The sequence below is a fragment of the Petaurus breviceps genome, unplaced genomic scaffold (assembly GCF_028583685.1).
Source record: "Petaurus breviceps papuanus isolate PSGF00001 unplaced genomic scaffold, PetGlider_PUasm1.0 90919, whole genome shotgun sequence".
NCBI lineage: Eukaryota > Metazoa > Chordata > Mammalia > Diprotodontia > Petauridae > Petaurus > Petaurus breviceps.
This window is the reverse complement of record NW_027187378.1, coordinates 35,070,477-35,090,633: the sequence shown is the minus strand read 5'-3', so window position 1 is coordinate 35,090,633 and position 20,157 is coordinate 35,070,477. Positions and strand designations below refer to the sequence as shown.

At 38.4% G+C, this 20,157-nt stretch overlaps 1 protein-coding gene across 9 annotated transcripts in view; it reads left to right on the top strand.

Moving 5' to 3' along the window:
* The window catches only part of CSGALNACT1 (chondroitin sulfate N-acetylgalactosaminyltransferase 1), a 405,491-nt gene that overhangs the window by 227,752 nt on the left and 157,582 nt on the right, over positions 1-20,157 (top strand). For 5 of the 9 annotated variants that reach the window (XM_069075771.1, XM_069075768.1, XM_069075772.1 and 2 more), the window contains exon 3: positions 8,373-8,422. The exons of the other annotated variants lie outside the window; for them this stretch is intronic. The gene's annotated coding sequence lies outside the window, so the exon portion shown is untranslated. The remainder of the gene's footprint in view (positions 1-8,372; positions 8,423-20,157) is intronic. 9 annotated transcript variants of the gene reach the window in all.

Genomic DNA, 20,157 nt, shown 5'->3' with positions numbered 1-20,157 from the left:
ACAGATGCATAGCTTGTCATTCAGCCTGGTGGGTGAAACCTTTCCAGCTTGGTAAAGCCAGGCAGAACTTCTGTTTCAAGAACCCAGTGTTACCTCCATGCCAAAATGAGGTACCAGACTGAGACTTTTATGGGGGCTAAGGAAATTTCTTAGAAAAAATTAATTGGTTGATGCTAGCTTGCAGTAAATAAAAAGCACCCACATAGAACAGTCCCAATAATGCTGAGTTTTTATTGTAGCAGATCATTAGCTTTTCTAGCAAATGATTCTTGGTCAGCATTCTCAGCTGCTCCAGAGATAGTGGCACTTAATATTGACATGGCTTCCTGCCCTGAATTGGTGCCAAAAGGCAGATCCATTGGTTTGGATTTATAACAGTTAACCTTTGGGGTTTTTTTTCCTTTAAAGGAAAGAAAAGAAGAAAAAACATTAGGTGCATCAAAATGACATTAAAAGTAAAGAACTCATTTCCATTTGGTGTATTCTTGGGTAATTTTGTCCACACTTAGCATTACATTCATGCAGCTATTGTGGTTCATCTTTGGGAAATGATATGAAACACCTTCCAGATGGCTATGATTAAAATGGAACTCCAGTGGCAAACAGAGATAGAAATTTTACTCAATAGATTTCTTCCTGGTTGCTTTGTTACTAGGGGAATGAACATGCAGAGCTAGCTGTTCTATTCCCAAAGATAAGACAATAGAAATGTGTTTTAGCAGGCTAAATGCAGGTCTCCCCCCCCCCCCCCAAAAAAAAAAAAAACTGACTGGGAAAATTCCCATGATGCTAGGTCACTGAGCAGAGTGGGCCAATTCCTCTCTTTCAAGTGCATGTGAGTGCACCATTCTTGGCATTGTTCAGGTGACTCTATTTTTAAACATTCATTGAAATAAGGTGATCAGCAAATATTTATTAAGTGCCTACTGTTGACCAAACATTGGATTGATATATAGGAGAGATACATAGTTTAGCTAATACATTGTCCTTGCCTTTAGAAAGCTTATATTCCAGTGGGGGAGAGGAGGGATAAAGACACCAAGTCAAGTCTACAAGCTCCCATTATGAGCCAGACACCGTACTAAGTAGAAAGGCAAGAAAAAAAATTAAAATAAAAAAAATCCCTCCTCTAAGGGATTTAGAAGAAGGAATTCACAGTCTAATGAGGGAGAGAAAATGCAAACAACTGTGTACAAACAAGATAAACTGGAGATAATTTCAGAAGGAAGGCATTAAGATTAAGGAGTTGATGGACTGATGTAAGTAATTGTACATAAACACATATATAATACAAATAATAGCCCTTAATTGGGTGTTTTCCATTTTGCTACTGGCTAGTACTGCAGTAAGATATTGCCTATGGAACGCCTCCTTATCCTTTAGAGACTAACTCAAATTCATTTTCTTCTAGCAGACTTTCATCACTTTGGTTGGCATAGAGCAATGCACAGTTAGTACACAGTAGGTGATTAGTAAATATTTGTTGAAGTTAAAAAAGAAATTATTAATAATCTCAGAGTTTCTAAAACCCTCTGTTTTGTAACTCACTGGTATATTTATTAAAAAATACTGTATATAATAGCTATGTGTTTGACTTTTTTTTTTTTGCTTTTTTGGAGGGCAGTTGGGCTTAAGTGACTTGCCCAAGATCACATGGCTAGTTTTTGTGTAAAGTATCTGAGGCCAAATTCGAACTCAGGTCCTCCTGACTCCAGGGCCAGTGCTCTATTCACTGTGCCACCTAGCCACCCGTATGTGTTTGACTTTTAAAGCCCTTCATAACCTGACCCATTCCTACTTTCCCAGTCTTCTTACCCTTACATCCCCCTACCCTCCCACATATTATGAAATCCAGGGGCACTGGTCTTCTTGCCGTTTTTCTCACTGGGCACTACATTTCTCCATTCTGGGCATTTTCCCTGGCTGCCCCTCCCTCTCCCCACTTGGAATTCTGTCCCTCCTCCTCTACATGTCCTATTTTCCTTCAGGTACCAGATAAGGTACCACCTTCTTCAAGAAACTATATCCAATTCACCTTAATGTCACTGACTTGCCATCTGAGATTATCTGCTCTGTATACTGTCTTCTATGTACTAGTTATTTACATGTGGTTGCCCCCATTAGAATGTAAGCTTCTTGAAGGCAGGGATGGCTTTTCCCTTTCGATGTATTCCCAGTGCTTAGCACAGTACTTGGCACACAGTAGGCACTTAATAAATGCTTATTGACTGACTTCTCAAACTCACTCATGACAGTACTTTAGGTAAATGTGTGAAACCTGGAAACCTTGGAAAGTTGTATTATGAAACACAATAATTTTCTTTGCCGATTTCCACCTTTGTGTAGCCTTCCTTTACCAACTCAGACCAGAGTAATTTCTCCCTCCCATGGTTTCATAATAATTTTTCTCTTTACTAACCATGCATTCTGCAGATCTGTAATGTTAGTTATCTTTCAGTGTTTGTGTGCCATCTTCCCATCCCTTTTTGGAATGAACCATGCCTATTACCCTTTTTGTATTCATTTCACTGCTTTACAATACCTGGCACATAGGCTGAATTCAGTTAAGTATTTGTTTTTAAGGTTTTTCCTTGGTATTATTTATTTCTCAAAGTCCCTTTCATTGCCTCCCTCTTCAATCAAAACAAAATAAAGCAAAACTCTCTATACAGAAGGAACCAGATTAAATGTAATTGGAAATGAAATAAATAAAAATGAAAAAAAAAAAACCCAGCAAAGACAATGTTAATTTGTGATTTTCAAAGTTATTATAGGCCCATAAAAATCCATTTCTATTTGAGTTGGATGCCACCGGTATAGTGGATAGAAAGCTAGCCTTGGAGCCAAGGAGATCTGGATTCAAGTCCTACCTGTTTTTATATTATTATATATATATTTATATATAAATAATTTATAAAATTATTTATATATTTTTATTTATATATAAAAAATAAAATATATTTATTTTATTTATATTGCTTTTTAACTCATGTGTTATTTAACTTCTTTTCACTCCATCGAGATTGTAAGCTCCTTAAGGGCAGGGGAATCTTTCTCATAGCAGCACAACAGACATTTACTGATTTGCTTTAGTTTTATTGGAATGTGATATGTTGGAGCCCAATAGAATGTTGCAGCTACAAATTCAGTCTAGCATTCATCCTTTTGGATACTATCATATTATCAGCAAGAAGGGTGAAGATGGGGAATAGAGGTGATGAATGCAATGCTCAGTGACTGGATTTTTAGCACTGGCCATGGGCCTGAATACCCGGCCGCTTATCACCATCACTCTCCATTCTACTTTTGTTTATCATTTTTCTGTTTTTCCCTTGATCAGCTCTGCAAAGAAGGGCCAGGGACTGGCCAACAACTGGCTGGGTGCTCAGGAAGCTGTATGCAGGAGACAAAAGTTATCTGGTCCTCTGCTCAAACTTTAGGTACAAGGTAGGGAAGTGAAAAAGGTAAAGAGAGTTGGGCTAAGTACCCTGAACAGAATCTAGAGTATCGACCTCTAGTGCAGCTCTATATTGTACTTTTTGTCCTATCTCTCATGTGGATAGAAAGTGATCAAGGTAGGTTTTGAACCCAGGTGTTCAACATATAAGATGATAATCATGAATATTGAGAAAACATGCAACATGGTTTTCAAATGCCAAAGTGCATCCTTGAGGGGAGGACAAGACTTTGAGAAGCAGCAGACATATAACAGGAAGCTGTATCTAAGGGTTGCTGTCTCATCACTGGCCAGTTCTCCTGGTATCTGCATGTCCCTAACCATATGTTAGTTGTCTCCCTGTCACTCATGGAATATCTCTTCCTATTTCCTTAGGATTTTTCTTTTTTAAAAAATATTTTATAACTATATTTCAGTATAATTAGTTTTCTTTTTAATTTTATGTACTTAAATCATTATTCACAGAAGAGGTCAGTAGGCTTCATTAGAATGTTTAGGGGGTACCCAATGACCCAAGGGGTCCATGCCACAAAATATTTAAGGACTCGTGTCCTAAGCATTTCCTTGAACTGCGGGACACAGCTGAGAACTAGAGAGAACTTAGACATGAGGATCAGCCCTAGAACCTCCCAGGACAGCTATTACTACCCCAGAACACTGGTATGGGAAGCCCCTTCCTGCTGCTGCTTATACTCACCTAGCACTTTGCTGCTGCTGCAGGCTGACTTTGGCAAATCTAATGATGCCAGGAGCTAATTGCCACCCCCGCAGCCCGGGATCACCAGGTAGCTAGTGCCTGCAAACTGCTCATTCCCTCGCCCACTTGGTGCCAGCATCTAATGCTTCTCCTGACTGCCTGCTGCTGACAGTTCTAATCTCTTCTTAGCGTATAGGGATTTCTGCATATAACTCCCATTTCATAATAGAGGGAGAATTCTCTCACAAGTCACATTAAACAGTAAAACCTCATTATGTCAGACTCCACCAATCTAAAATTTGATGAGTAAAAAGTTCAAAATAAGTGACATAATCAAAGATCTCCAAGTTTATGATTATGGTACATCATTAAGAGAAATAGGTCTGTTGTGAATTAAGTTTTCATTGAATTACCTCCTATTACTTATGAATATCTATCATTCACCTTCTACTCTGGTATATATTATAAACTAATTAAATGACATATCTTTTAAAATATTATGTAATTCATCAGAGCTTACAGAACTCCTTTTCTCATTCCCCAATCTCTACTCCAACCTTATTCCAAATATCTTATCATAAATTGGCTCTAGATTTTTTTAATCACATAAAACAAAGAGGACTTTAAAATTATCATAAAGTATATCTTAATTGTGCAAAGTGCTGTTTTAAGGTATAGCATTCTGGACTGAATGTAGCAGTGTTTGATGTTCTGTAGACACCTGTAGAGCATACTTTACATAGGCTGTCTTCTTGTCATGCAGCCCTGCCTTTGTTGGTGCTGGAATGCCTTCCAAACCTGACCTCCAGAGATAGCACTCTAGAGGACTTACACTGCTCAGTTTTGGAACTCATCCCCTGGAGCTGAGCTCTCCTGGTTAGCAAGTACATGAGCAAATGAAACCTATGATATAGCTGGCACCACACTTCCATTCTCACTTGCCCCAACCATCTTCCTGGCATGACATTGCATACATATACTCCCCTAGGCAACCCTGCCCTTTCGACATCTTTTTTTTTTGGAGGCACTCAGGGTTAAGTGACTTGCCCTAGGTCATACAGCTAGTAAGTGTCTGAGGTGGTGATTTGAACTCAGGTCTTCCTTCCTCCAGGATCAGTGCTATATCCACTGCATCACCTAGCTGCCCCTCTCTACATGTTATTCTGAGAACAGTCATCAAATCAATACTACCATTATTTCTGGAAAGAGCATTCCACTTGTCTGTCCTATAGCTCTTCTCACCATCACTGTGATTTCCCATACTCAACCACTTTTTCTTGGCTATCACTGCCCTTGTGTACATTGTCTTCCCTTTAGAATGCACACTCCTTGTGTGTGTCATTTATATTTGAGCCCCCAGTGCTTACATAGTACCTGGCACATTTCAAGCTCCAAGTGCTTTTTTATTCATTCATTTATATGCATCCACAATTGTGTCTCTTCAGCTGATCAAGAAAAAGATAATTTTTGAATTTAGTTGAAAATCTTAGGAACAAATAAGCAAATGTAAAACATCCACTTAAGTTGATCTTGGAAAATATTAGAAATGATCTTCCTCTTTCAGCTGTATTTTCCCCATCTGAGGCACCACATCTTTATGAGTCACATAATCCTGTCCACTGGCATAGTGGTATAGATCATAGAACCTAAATCAGAGTGGTATAGATCATAGAACCTAAATCAAGATTAAGAGGTCTTCTATTTGAGGTTCTTGCCTCCACAAGGACAACCATTCTTTCCATAGTGTCCGTTGAATAGACTTCATGGAGAGTAAGTTCTTATAATCTTCTCATGTTAAAATAACTTAAATCTGTCTTCCCTTGTTTGCTCTAGGTGGGAATTTGGGGAAAGGAAAAATATTCATATAACATCCACTCTGAGTAAGGCACTCTGCTTAGTAATTTACAAATATTATCTCATTTGATCCTCACAACAACCTGCAAGATAGGTGCTAATTTTTAATCCCCATTTTATAGTTGAGCAAATTGAGGCAAGCAGGGGGTAAGTGGCCAAGGTGGCACAGTTGGTAAATATCCAAGGCTTGATTTGAACGCAGTTCTTCCTGACTCTGGAGTGAGTGCTGTGTCTGCTATGTATATTTCCTCCATAGCTGCCTCCTACCATCCTCTCTCTGCTTTTAACAGTCCTTTATGTTCTCGACTACCATTCTTCTTATTCATAAGATCTCATCTTATATTTTTAGCTATATCCCTTGAGACATATCATCTTTGACTTTTTAACATTATTATTTCTTGGAGCATAAACCTGGATAGAGTACTCTTATAAGACACATAGATTGATAGAGTTTGAAGGAAATTTAGAAGTCATCTTATCTCTTTCATTTTAATACTAATACTGATGCAAAATTTTTATTATAATTTTACTTGAAATCAAATTTACTTTGAAATAAACATTTTCACCCTGTCTTTAGTTATTTGCTGTATTTATTAAAAAATGCAATGTCAATTGACACAAGTTGATCCTTTAAGATATTCTTAAATTCTGATCCTTCTAGTGTTTTAAGGATGAGGAAACTGAAGCCTTAGTTGACAATAATGATCACTAACATTTCTGTAGCAATATAAGGTTTGCAAAGTTTTCTAGTAATACTTTTAAAGTTTGCAAAGGGCTTTACATTTCTGATCTCTTTTTATTCTCACAAAAATCCTGGGAGGTAGTTTATTTTCATTTTATAAGTGAGGAAACTGAGGCAGACACCTTGCCTGGGCCCACAGAACTAGCATGTATCTGAGGTCAAATTTGAACTCACATCTTCCTGACTCTAGGTCCAGCATTCTATCCACTGTACAAACTAACTGCCTGTAGGTGGGGAAACTGAGGCTCAGAGAGATTAAATACCTTGTCCAATCTAGTAAGTGATTGAAGTAGGTTCAAAAGAAGAATTTGAACAACTTATCCTGACCCCTAGTCCATTGATCTATCTGCTATGTCATGCTGGGATGATACTGTGTTTTCAAAGATCTCACCATGTGATTATATGAAAATGTTATTTGTAAAATGTCTAGGTGCCAAACATTGACGAGTTACTCCATTACTTCAAAAACAAACAAAAACAAATCTGTGATTACATTAGTGTTGAGGGCTCTTTCCACTAGTGCACATTTCAATTCCTACACTGACTTTTTAAGCTTCTCGGGCCAAACTTTTCATTCCCTGATATCCAAGTTTATGGTTATGGTTATTCTCTACATTTAGCAATTTTGATCTTCAGATTCTGGCCAGACTCCATCATGGGACCTTTATTCTTTAAAACAAAATTACATTCCATAAAAAGACTTTTCAAAGATTTAACTAGAAAGAGCCATTGCCATTAGCTTAGAAAAATTGCTCATAAAAATGATGAATTTATGAGTTTGGCATGAGTTATAGTTTGGGATTGATAGGTTAAGTTGTTAGGTTGAGGCTTGACATTGAGATGTATGGATATTGAACTTTATATATAGACATGTAGTAACTTAATGTATTCTGGAAGATTCAAAGGAAGTTGATCTGTTGGAGTAGACCCAGTGGAACTTTGGAAGTTGCCTGGACTGACTCTTCCCAGTTGGTAATATCCAGTTTTAATGAAAATGGCAAATTGCCTCATCTTGTTTCAATGATTAGTCTTTGACTAGATATCATTCAGATGTACTACTAATTTGGCATTTTAGATGCCTTCTCATTGGAGTCATATCACAGCTTTGGAAATGTGAGTTTTTACTGTCATTCTAGAAGAAATGCCCTTTTCCTGCCCTCAGAAGAGGTCTCTTTATGCTTCGTGAAGGTGATAGGTGTCCTTTTCACCATCTCAGTCCTCAATTTGGTTTAATTTTAAAATACCTTTATTAAGTGTATCATGCACTTAAACCAGTACACAGGCAGTCCATGCTTATTCACAACAGTAACAGACAAGGTCAGACACTTCTGGAAAGAAGGTGGGACCTGGTCTTAACCATCTTGCTCAGGACCAACCATGGCCTGCCCACACCATATAAGAATAAGGGAGGGAGAAGTCAGACTAAAGCACAACCTGCCAATCTAGAAATTGAGCCAAATAAGAATATTAGTCCTTTCCTGATTCCCTGTTGTTTGTCTACCAGGCCCTTCTTGCTTCAACCCAAATGCTTTTTAAAAAAAATCTCTGCACCTGTTTTAACCCCTTAGTAGACTGTAAACTTCTTGAGATCAGTGACTATTTTAATTTTTTTTAACCCTTAGGTCCTAGCAAAAGCTTATGGCATTGGATTGGTCTGTCTCAATTAAGTTTGGTAAGTTGGCTCCCATGCCCCTCTTTGAACCATCACTTTCTTTTTCTTATTATAAAACTTTGTCTCTGTGTAGGGTGGAATTTTCAGCCCCAGTGACATGGGATTAGTTAGTCTCTGCTCTAATCTAGACCTGTCCTAAGAGGGTAAGAATGTACCTTCTTGCTAACATTGGTATAACCATGATAGTAACAGAGGGAAATCCTAAAAGGATGGTCCAGCTTCTTCCATGTTTTTCTGGTAGCTACTTTTGGAAAACTTTGTAACAAATAACTTTGTAACAAATAAATATGCAGAGTCAAGCAAAACCATTTTCGACATTGGCAATGTCTAAAAACTGGAATGAAGTTCTTATATCTGTAGTTTTCAGGCCAGATCAGTGAAGATGGGGCCTGCTGGCCCATAGTTCAGCCAAAGAGTTTGCTAGACTATTTAGTTGTCAGAAGTTTATTGATTTATTCCTGGAGGTCTTCCAGCATGGCTATTACTGGGCTGGGTTTCAAATTATTCTAGGAGGACACTGAAAAACAAGACAAATAAATAAATAATTGGGTAAAGTTCTCTTGGAACAGCTTTCCTAGAATTTCAACTAGCAGGATGGTCAAACAACATCAGAGCTGCTTCATCCAGAGTAAAAATCACTTTCCTTACAGAAGAAGTTCTTATACACATTAATGTATAGTCTAACACTGTCTTCTATTCTCTACTCAGGAATGGGTTCTCAACCTGAAATTCACAAACATTAAAAAAAAATTAACATTTGTATTTCAATATCCTTGGTTTCCTTTTTCATTCCAAGGGTTTTATGTATTTAGAATAATTTTAAGAAGGGGTGTCCAGGCTTTGTTGAAGGGGGGTTGACCTACTTCTCAGGTTTGTCATGAGGATCAAATGAGATAATATTTGTAAAGTACTTAGCACAGCGCCTGGCATATAGTAAATGTTTAATAAATGATTGTTTCTTTTCTTTCCTCTTCCCATGACAAAACAAAGATCAAGAACTCTTTTCTAGGGAGTAAAAATTTTGGCTTTCTATTTTCAAATTGTGTCCTAAAGGATTTTTACTAGTTATATTGGGAAACTTTTTCAGGATTCTTCTCCTCTATCACTATGAAATCAAAAGAAACTTTGACATTAATATTTCATTTTTATCTGAATATCTGTGCTTACTGTCAGTTGTAGTTATAAAGAGTGCCCTGGGTTGATTTGCTCCCATTTGTCCTTCTTTAAATTGTACTTAAAAGGGGAAGAGAAGGAGGGGGTAGTGTTAAATGCTATTTTACTGAAGATGGAACTGGAGGGAAAAAAATATCCTTGTCTCCAAAGTAGAAGCACAGATTCCAGTTGTCCCTCTCTATGCTTTATCTTACTGCCCCCTCAGGCAGGGAATAGCTCCATCATTCATTCAGCTCAATCAAAATTGAGAGTCTGACCACAGTGCCCTTGGGCCACCAAACCAGCCTTTTGTCATAAATTTCGTGTCAGGCTAAACAATCCAGATGAAGTCGCTGTCGTCTCCCTAATGGAAAAATAATCAAATTAGCAGCAGAGGGGTAGACTTTAGCTTTGGCACTAGCCAAAGAAACTTATTTCTCTTGTAACTGAAAACCAATGAGACTGAAGGTATGATTTGCACTGTTATCTTCCCAATTGGATAAAAAGAATAACAGTTAGGAAGAAATACTTACCCAAGAAATGCTACCCTTTTGTTTCAGGCATGCATTTCATATTCTCTCATAAATAGTTTGCAAAAATGGGCTGAGCCTTAAGTGATAACTACAGGAAGATGAGAGCCAGGTTGTCTCTGTAGGAGGAGGGAGTATTAGAAAGCAGACCAAGACTTTTTTCTTTGAAATATTCCACAGTCCAGTCTATTCTGTTTGAGGATTTTTTCCCCCTGCTTTGATAAAGACCTCTGGAGCCTAAGATGAGAAAAAAAAGTCAGATTTCTTTATTCAAGAAGCTTTTATTTCCAAAATCAAAATGGATCAGGAGCAGTTTGTCTTTTATTTTTCTTATGAGATTGGAATTCAGAGGCATTGGCTTCATGCTGTTAGGAGTACAACTCCAGACTCTCCTACCTTTGTGAGGGCTTTCACATGCTTTATTTTAACAGTTTTGTCTCTGGGCAAGGCTTCTGGGAAAACACTAAACTTTTCTGATGTTGGGTGAAAACCAATTCAAGCCTATAGGAAATCAAGTTTGAAATTAAGAAAAGGACTTCTTAGGTTGCTTAGAGCATATCTGGAAGCTAAGAAAGACAATGATCACAAAATCATTTGGAAATATATACATATGTATGTATACACATACATACATACATACATACATACATACATGTATGTCTCTATGGAGTGAGGTTTAATGGAGCCAGAATCCAATTCAGTTCAATTTAATAAGCATTCTTAAGTACCTTCTTTGTGTTGAACATCTATAACTAGGTATAATAACTAAATATATATGTATAACTATATATAAACATATAACTATGACAACTATATTTACATACATATATACATACACACATATACATCCTCTTTTTATTTTTTTTAAGGCAATCAGGGTTAAGTAACTTGCTCAAGGTTACACGGCCAGTTATTTCTAGGTGTGGTGCTGAGTATCTGAAACCGGGATTTGATCCAGGTCATCCCGACACTAGAGCCGGTGCTCTTACTCACTGAGCCACCTGGCCGCCCTTTCATCCTTCTCTTTTTAATGAAAAACATGCTGTATTTGGATTTAAAAGATCTAGGTTTTTATCTCAGTTCTATACCATACAATCTATAAGTTACTTTGCCTACTTGAAATTCACTTTCTTAGCTGTAAAATGAGGGAATTGAGATAACTTAAACTTCTAAAGTCCCTTCTAGTTATAAATCCTGTGATCCTATGGTATCTGCCTCCCTCCCCCCCCTCACTCTCTCATTCTCACTCTCCTTTCTCCCTGTCTCCCTATCTATCCATCTATCTATCCATCTATCTTGAATATTGTATTTGAAAGTCAAATTTTCTATTCAGCTATGGTCTTTTCATCAAGAATGCTTGAAAGTCCTCCATCTCATTGAATATCCATTTTTCCCCCGAAGGATTATACTCAGTTTTGCTGAGTAGGTGATTTTTGCTTGTAATTCTAGCTCTTTTGCCCTCTGGAATATCATATTAGAAGACCTCTAGTTCTTTAATGTAGAAGCTGTTAAATCTTGTGTTATCCTGACTGTGGCTCCATGATACTTGACTTGCTTTTTTCTGGCTGTTTGTCATATTTTCTCCTTGGCCTGGGAACTCTAAAATTTGGCTATAATATTCCTAGGAGTTTTCATTTTGGGATCTCTTTCAGGAAGTGGTTGGTGGATTCATTAAATTTCTATTTTGCCCCCTGGTTCTAGACTATTAGGGAAATTTTCCTTGATAATTTCTTGAAAGATGATGTCTAGGCTCTTTTTTTAATCAGGGATTTCAGGTAGTCCAGTAGTTCTTAAATTATTCCTCCTGGATCTATTTTTCCAGGTCAGTTGTTTTTCCAATGAGATATTTCACATTATCTTCTAGTTTTTCATTCTTTTGGTTTTGTTTTATTGTTTCTTAATGTATCATAAAGTCATTAGCTTCCACTTACCCAATTCTAATTTTTAAGGAATTATTTTCTGCAGTGAATTTTTGTACCTCCTTTTCCATTTGGTCAATTCTATTTGTTTAAGGAGTTCTTTTCATCAGTGAATTTTTGTATATCTTTTTCCATTTGTCCAATTCTGCTTTTCAAGGCATTCTTCTTTCATTGCATTTGTGTGCCTCTTTTACCATTTGGCCTATTCTGTTTTTTAAGGTGTTGTTTTCTTCAGTATTTTTTGGTGCCTCCTTTACCAAGCTGTCGACTCTTTTTTCATGATTTTCCTGCATCACTCTTATTTCTCTTCCCATTTTTCCTCTATATCTCTTACTTTATTTCCAAAATCCCTTTTGAGCCCTTCTATGATTTGGTGCCAATTCATATTTTAATCTGAGGCTTTGATTGTAGGAGCTTTGATTTTGTTGTCTTCTTCTGAGTATGTGTTTTGATTTTCCCTGTCACCATAGTAACTTTCTATAGTCACAGTCTTATTTTTTTTTTTTGCTGTTTGCTCATTTCCCAGTCTTTTTCTTGACTTTTAATTCTATGATAAAGTGGGGCTCTGCTTCCAGAGTGGAGGGGACACTATCCAAAGCTTCAGATTTTTTGTTCAGCTGTTTTCAGAGGTAATTCTGGGGGCCTGTAAGTTTTTGGTTTTTCTAAGGTGGCACGGTCTAGGGAGAGTTGTTTACTATTCCCCTGTTCTGTGAGCTGGTCTGTGAATGACTACAAGCACTCTTTTCCACCTTGAAGCTGTGACCAGTGTCCTAGCTCCCTTGTGGCAGAAAGCTCTGGTGTGCTAGTACCTCTCCTCACCCTGAGATCCAAATTCGAGTATGGACAATGCAAGAGTCCTGCCTCAATGTCAGCAAAGGGACCCCTGTCATCTTCTTCTAATCAGCTGTCTAACACCTTTACTGTTTGTGGGCTGAGAGGTTTGGAAATCATCACTGTCATTACTGATTCAGTCACCTTAAGGTCTACTGATGGTTTGCTGGTGCATGACATGGTAGACTGAACTACACTCTCACCTCCATGCAACAGACATTTTCTGCCAACCTTCTAAATTGTCTTCAGCTGGAAAATTGCTTTACTCCATCCTTTTCTGAGTTCTGCCACTCCAGATTTTGTTTTGAAACATAATTTAAAGTTGTTTACAGGGGTTTTGGGGAGAGCTCAGGCAAAACCCTACTTTTCTCTGTCATGTTGGTTTTGCTCCCTGTCTGTCTGTCTATCTGTCTGTCTGTCTATCTATCTATCTATCTATCTATCTATCTATCTATCTATCTATCTATCTATCTATCTATGTTATTTAATTTAGAAATGAACTTATCTTTCTCTTGGAAATTATGTTTGACAAAAATGAAAAGACTTAAAGATATAATATGTCTCAGGTTTTTAGGAACTCCTAGTAGGAAGGTCTGGAGACAGATAAGAGTGGGGAAGGTCTGTCGGTTTAACTTATGACTGAACAGCACTGATGTCTTCTGCTCCTCCACATACTTCCTTAAAACACTCCCACAGAACTTAATTATCTTCTCTGTCTTTTTCAGCCCATTAGTATTTCACAAGGTAGCTTTCAGAACCTAAAGGAGATGAAGGGAGGGGAGGGCTACCATCCCTTGTGGAGAAGAGAGAAAAATAGACTGGGGTTGCTGGGACCTGGATGACTGAAGAACTCAACGACTGAGCCTATTATGAGAGTGTTTGATGATCTCTTGTCACTGACACAGAACACTTCTCAGCAACAAACGATCTACCTTCTTGTTAAATTTTTAGTGATACAGTTCCAGTCTGACTGGCAGCCTTTTCTTTATTGGGAATTGAAAGGTTTTTCCTTTGGGGCTAACGTGGAAACTTTGGCGAATAGTAACATCGAGTATATGTTTTTTTTTTTTTCCTTGGGCTTACCTTCTTCTTTCTCTGGGACTGAGAAAGAAAAGCTGTGTCAGAAGCAAGTGGATCATGAACAGCTTTCAGAGAGGAGCTTCTTGTTAGTTCAGAACTCTTCCTAACACTCTTCTTCCCCTTCTGTCCAAAAAGGCTAGAAAATTCCTGGGGTTTCAGAGAAATTCTCCAAATGACATCGGCATACTAAGGTCTCTTATTCTTTGTCAATGTTTCTCATTTCCTTGCTGACTACAGACCTTTACAGTTAAATCTAACAAGATCCAAATAAAAAATGCCCAGAGTAGTATTTTCCATAATCCTAAAGGCAGTATGGTATAGTAGACAGAGAGTCGTCTTGGAATCAGGATGATACAGATTCAATTCACACATATTGGCTGTGTGACCCTGGCCAAATCACTTACTCTCTCAGTGCCCCAGTCAACACTCTAAGACTATAAATTAAAGACCAGTTTGCCAGTCTGTGTTGGTAGAGGAGATTCCTATACCAGTGAAATCATAAGTCTGGGCCAAGGTGATATGTGTGGCTTCAATGGGGGTATCCCCTTGCTTCAAGTCTTGTGAAATAGAAAGAGAGTTTTTCTTCCATTCAACATTTCCCCTAGATATTAGCCAGCTAGCTATATGGCTTTGGCTAAATGTATTTCTTGCTTCTTTCAATGTTTTCACCAAAGATGTTAAATTCTTCCTTTTAAACATTTAAAGATTCAGAAAGTTAATTTTTAAGTGAGTCATCCAGGCAACATATCACATATTGGTCTGGTCAGGGGTTCTTAGCCAGTTTTTGTGTCGTGGACCCCTTTATATTTTAGCAAGACTATGGACCCCTCAGGAAGATGTATTTTTTAAAAATCATAATTGAAAGAAATGCTAAATTTCAGTTAGAGAGTAGTAATAATAAAATGTAGGTTTTTTCCTTATCCAAGTCCAAGGATCCCCTGAAATCTGACACAGACCCCTTGTGGATTTATTAACCCCAGATTAAGAACTCCTGATCTAGGTTATGGAGATCAAGTCTTTTACCAAGTTGACTCAACAAGCATTTTTCAAGCCCTCAACATGGACAAGTTTTATATAAAGACAAAATAGAAATAATAATGTAATAATATAAAGAATGTATTCTTTATAGGCAAAAATCAAACAGTCTTTGCAAACTTCAAGATGCTGGACTTACTTATTCATAGTAACATAGAGTTTTAGACTTGGGAAGGTTTTTAGAAGTCAGATAGTCCCACCCCTTTTTGAATTAAAAAAATACAAGAGAAGGAAACGCTTGACCTCAATTAAATTAATTTGCTCAAGTTCACACAACTAGCTAATGGTAGAACTAGAATCACAACCCTGGTCTCCTGATTCCCAATCCAGTGTTCTTGCTACTATACCACACTGACTCATTTCATAAAGTCATAGCTGCTGAGAATTGGGCTTACAGGATCATCAAGTCCCAATTCCCACTATCTAATATCTTCAAACATTTATCACATGAGATAATTTACAGATCCTCCCTCCCAGAGTCCTGGTTGCCTTTCACTAGACAGTACAGTTTTAGTTTCCCTTCTAAAACATTGCAGCTATCCCTTCCACATTGCAACTTCCCCCATCAGGGTTTTGATATATCACAGGTTGGCATAAGAAATTAAAGGGGAATTTTGTGGAACCTGCAGATGACACATGAAGGACACAGACCATATGACCAAATTCTGAATCCAAATTTTACAACTGTAAATACCCCAGAAAAGAAAAAGAAAAAATTCAGATTTCTTCTCTGGTATGAAGGGAGGACCAAAAATATTTTACATGGATTTTCCAGATCATAGGGAAGCCATGCCTCTAAACCCATGATTCAGAAAGGATAACTTTTACTAATTCATTACTAATGAGAGGACACTTCAGATGTCATCTTCCCAGGACAGTGCGGTGAGACTTAGAATCCCTTTGATTTTAGAAGAATAACTCTGGTGAATTGAACCTAGTAATGGAATCTAATCCCATACAATTTAACAAGTATTTACTAAGTGCCTACTAGGCACTGTGCTGGGCCCTGGGGATTACAAAAAATAATAACAACAATCATTCCCATTCTCAAAAAGTTTGCATTCTGATAGGGCAGAAGTTCTTAACCTTGAGTTTAGGCATTAAAAAAAATTGAAAATAATTTCAACATAATTTGTTTCCATTGTATTCCTGTATGTTTTTAATACGTTAAAAAATTTTTTTTGAGAAAAAGTCCATGACACAGAAAAGGTGAAGGACCCCTGTCCTAGGTGGGCAGAGGTGGGGGGGGTGGGGAGTGTGCTATGTATCAGATAAGTACGCACACCAGCATTCCAAAATTTTTAGTGCAGGTTTAAGCTTTTTAAAAGCTTCCTCCAGAAGGAAGAGACACTAAAACTAAGGGAATCAGGAAGTGTTTACTGTTGGAGAAGATAGCACATGTGTTGAGCCTTGAAGGAAGTTGGTTTCTCTAAGAGGTAGAGAAAAGGACAGGGATGGCTAGGTGGCGCAGTGAATAGAGCCCTGGAGTCAGGAGGACCTGAGTTCAGATTCGACCTCAGACACTTAACACAAAAACTAGCTGTGTGACCTTGGGCAAGTCACTTAACCCCAATTGCCCTACCTTCCCCCCCCTCCAAAAAGTAAAAAAAAAAAAAGGACAGTGTTCTTTCCAGGTGTGTAAGAAAGTCTGTGCAATCTGAAGATTGGCAACAATTAAGTAGATTAAATATGGAACAGAGATGATAGCTTGTGCGAGGGTTGGATGACAAAAAGGCCTCATGTCAAAATGGGTGTGTAAACTGAGTTTTGAAGGAAACCATGGCTTACAGAAAATGGAGATGGGGGAGGGAGAGCATTCTAGACAGGGAACACCAGTACAGAAGCACAGAGATGCCAGCTGGAATACCAAGTTTATCACTATCATGAAAAAGGCCAGTGTGACTAGAACATAGAAGGTGGGGAGGGGAGTGATATATATATATAATAAAGCTGGACAAACAGGTTGGGTCCAGGTGTGAAGAGTTTGATGCCAAACAATAGGAATTTAGCTTTGATCCGGGACATAATGGGGGTTGGGGTGGGACCTGGAGTTTGTTGTTTGGGGGACTGACATGGTCAGACCTGGTGCTTTAAGAAAAAACACATTTGAGTTGTGCAAAGGATGGATTGAGGTGTGGAGAAGTTCAAGGCAGAGACCAATTAAGTAACTTTGGCAATGGTTCAGACCAGAGATGATGAGGGCTTGGACCAGGGAATGGTTTCTGCCTGGGAGGATTATGAGAGAGACTGTGGACATGTGACAAGATGTGACAGCTGAATGAATATGTATTGTGCATGAGACTTAAGATGATGACCCAAGGTTGCAAACCTGGGTGACTAGTGGTACCTACAATAGAGACAGGGAAATCCAGAAAGGGAGAGAGTTTGGATGAAAATATAACAAGTTCTATTTTGGATATGTTGAGTTTATGATACCTATAGTTCAGAATCTCCAATAGATGTTTTGTAATGTGGGTGTGGAGCTTAGGAAAAAACTGAGACCTTAATGCATCCATCTGGGAGTCATCTGTAGTGAGATGATAATGAAATCTGAGAGCTTATGAGGTCATCAAGTAAGAGAAGATAGAGAAATGAGAAACAGGATCAGGACAGAGCCTTGGGAGACCTCTGCAGTTATTGGGCTTCACATGGATAGTGATCCAGCAAAGACAACTGTGGAGTGGTTAGGTAGGAGGAGGAGGAGAGAGCAGAGTTGTGTAAACCCAGAAAAGAAAGTTCATTTAGGAAGAGAGGATGGTTAGCATGCAATTCAGCAAAGTGAGGAAGGATACAGGTAGAGAAAAGACCATTGGATTTGGTAATTAAGAGATCATTGGAGGGGACATGTTCAATTCAGCAATAATGTTAGAAGTAAAAAATCAGAGGATGTAGAAGAGGAGGTGGAGGTAACAAGTGTAGACGTTATCAAGGAGTTTGGTTAAGAAAGGGAAGAGAGAAAAAGGATGACAACTACCAGGGATATTGTGGTCTTGTGAGGCTTTTTATGAGTGGGGGAGGCTTGGACATGTTTGTAGGCATCAGGGAAGGAACCAATAAGTATGGAGAGATTGAGATTAGTAAGAGAATGGGTGAGGGGGGTAATCTCCTGGAGTAAAGAGAAAGGGTTGGGATCAAGTTTACATGTAGAGAGGTTGTTCTTGATGACAAAAAGGGCTACCTCTTCATCAGAGTCTGGAGCGATGGAGGAAATAACCTGTGATTATGTCAAGGGATTGTAAGATGAGGCATAAGTGGGAATAGGCCAAGGGAACAAGGGACTTAAGAATAGAGGAAAGTATAGAGTTGAACTAATTCACTAAAGGGTCAAGATTGGGAAGATAGGAGAGCACAACCAAAGTAGGGGTGAATCCTTGAGAAAGTATGAAGCAGTGGAAGGACTGGAGGTCATCATGAGAAAGAGCAGTAGGTTCAGCTAGGAATAAGTCATAGAAAGAAATGGAATCATGGAAGATTATGATTGGTAAAAGAATTTCATTGTTCTTAGCAAGAAAGCAGAACACTTATGGGTGACAGCAAGATCAAATGTATGACCCTCTCTTTATATAGGTGAGGTGGAGAGGAGGAGTAAGTAATTGGAGTTGAGTAGATTGAGAAATTAGAAGGTTATTGTATTTGAGAATACATCAACATGTATGTTCAAGTCCCCTGACATAAGGGCAGGTGTTGTGTTATAGAAAGAGACAATGATCCAGCTTCTAAATTCATTGAGAAATAAAGGAACATGGCCTGGGGACCAATAGATAAGAGCCACCAGGCTTTGGATTGGGTCATAAATTTGAATATATTGAACATCAAAGGGAGAGAAGTTGCTTGAGTAATAGATAGTGGTAGAGAGAGAGTCTGTAGCAACAGTGGGAAAGGGAGGCTTCCAACTTCATGAGCCACCAGTGAATTGAAGGCTACCAAAAAGGATGGTCCAGGGGATCCTAGTCTCTGTGAGTGCTATAATATAGAAGGAACAAGGAAGAAAGATGGATTGCAAGTTCCTCCCCTTTAGAGTGTAAGAAGGCAGAGACTGTCACCTCTTTTTGTATTGCCAACACTTAGCACACAGTAGGCTTGGTTGAAGAAGAGGTCTAAAATGAAAAGAAGAAAAGGAATCTCAGGGGGCACAAAGATGGGTAGATTTGGAGTGAGACATGGGTAGAGTAGGGTTGAGGTGGATGAGACATGAGAGAATCTGTAGAGGGAATTGAAGAGGGGATGGTTTACTCTTACCTTCCTTTTAGTATTACTGAGATTGGGACAGTCAAAGGTGGTGGTGGGGTTTGCTCTCCATTATGGAATGATTTCAGGCAGAGTATTAATACATGGACTTAGCTCCCATGAGGAATTTGGTTATTTGATTTTTCCAGGTCATGGCTCCATTTTATAGTCTCAGAAGGATTTGTCATTCATTCCCATATGGTCTTTCTCTTGGGCCTTTATTGGGCTGGTCCAGGTATTTATCACAGGGTTCCACTTTGCACAGTGGTCGGGTGTCATTAATACTACAATCATTAGTAATAATAGACACTGCTGGGGGCAGCCTGGTTGTTGCATCTTTGAGATCTTCAGTTCCTAGGGAAGAGTTGTTCCTGTTGAATGTCTGCTGCACTTTAGTCATGGGCAATTTGCCTAAAGTACATGACCCATGTGATCTTTTTTTCTCTTGTAAATCCTCTCCTCCCCCAATTAGCAAGCATCCATTTTCTCTCCCCTTTGCCTTTCCCCTCCCCAACTGCAAAAGAAAAAAGAAAAACATAATCTTTGTAACAAATATACTCAAGCAAAACAAATAGCCTTATTGACCATGTCCCAGTATGTAGGGTTTTTTTTGGAGGGCAATTGGGGTTAAGTGACTTGCCCAAGGTCACATGGCTAGTAAGTGTTAAGTGTTTGAGGCCGGATTTGAACTCAGGTCCTCCTGACTCCAGAGCCAGTGCTCTATTTACTGCGCAGAATGTAGGTCTCGTTTTGTATATTGAGTCCATCATATCTCTGTAAGGAAGTGGGTACTTTTCTTCACCATCAGTTCTCTGGAATCATAATAAGTGGTCATTGCATTGCGTTGCATTGATCAGAGTTTTAAAATATTACAAAGTTGGTTGTATTTATGGTGATGTTGCTATTGTGTAAATTGTTCTGGTCCTGCTCACTTCATTCTGAATCTTTTTATACATGTCTT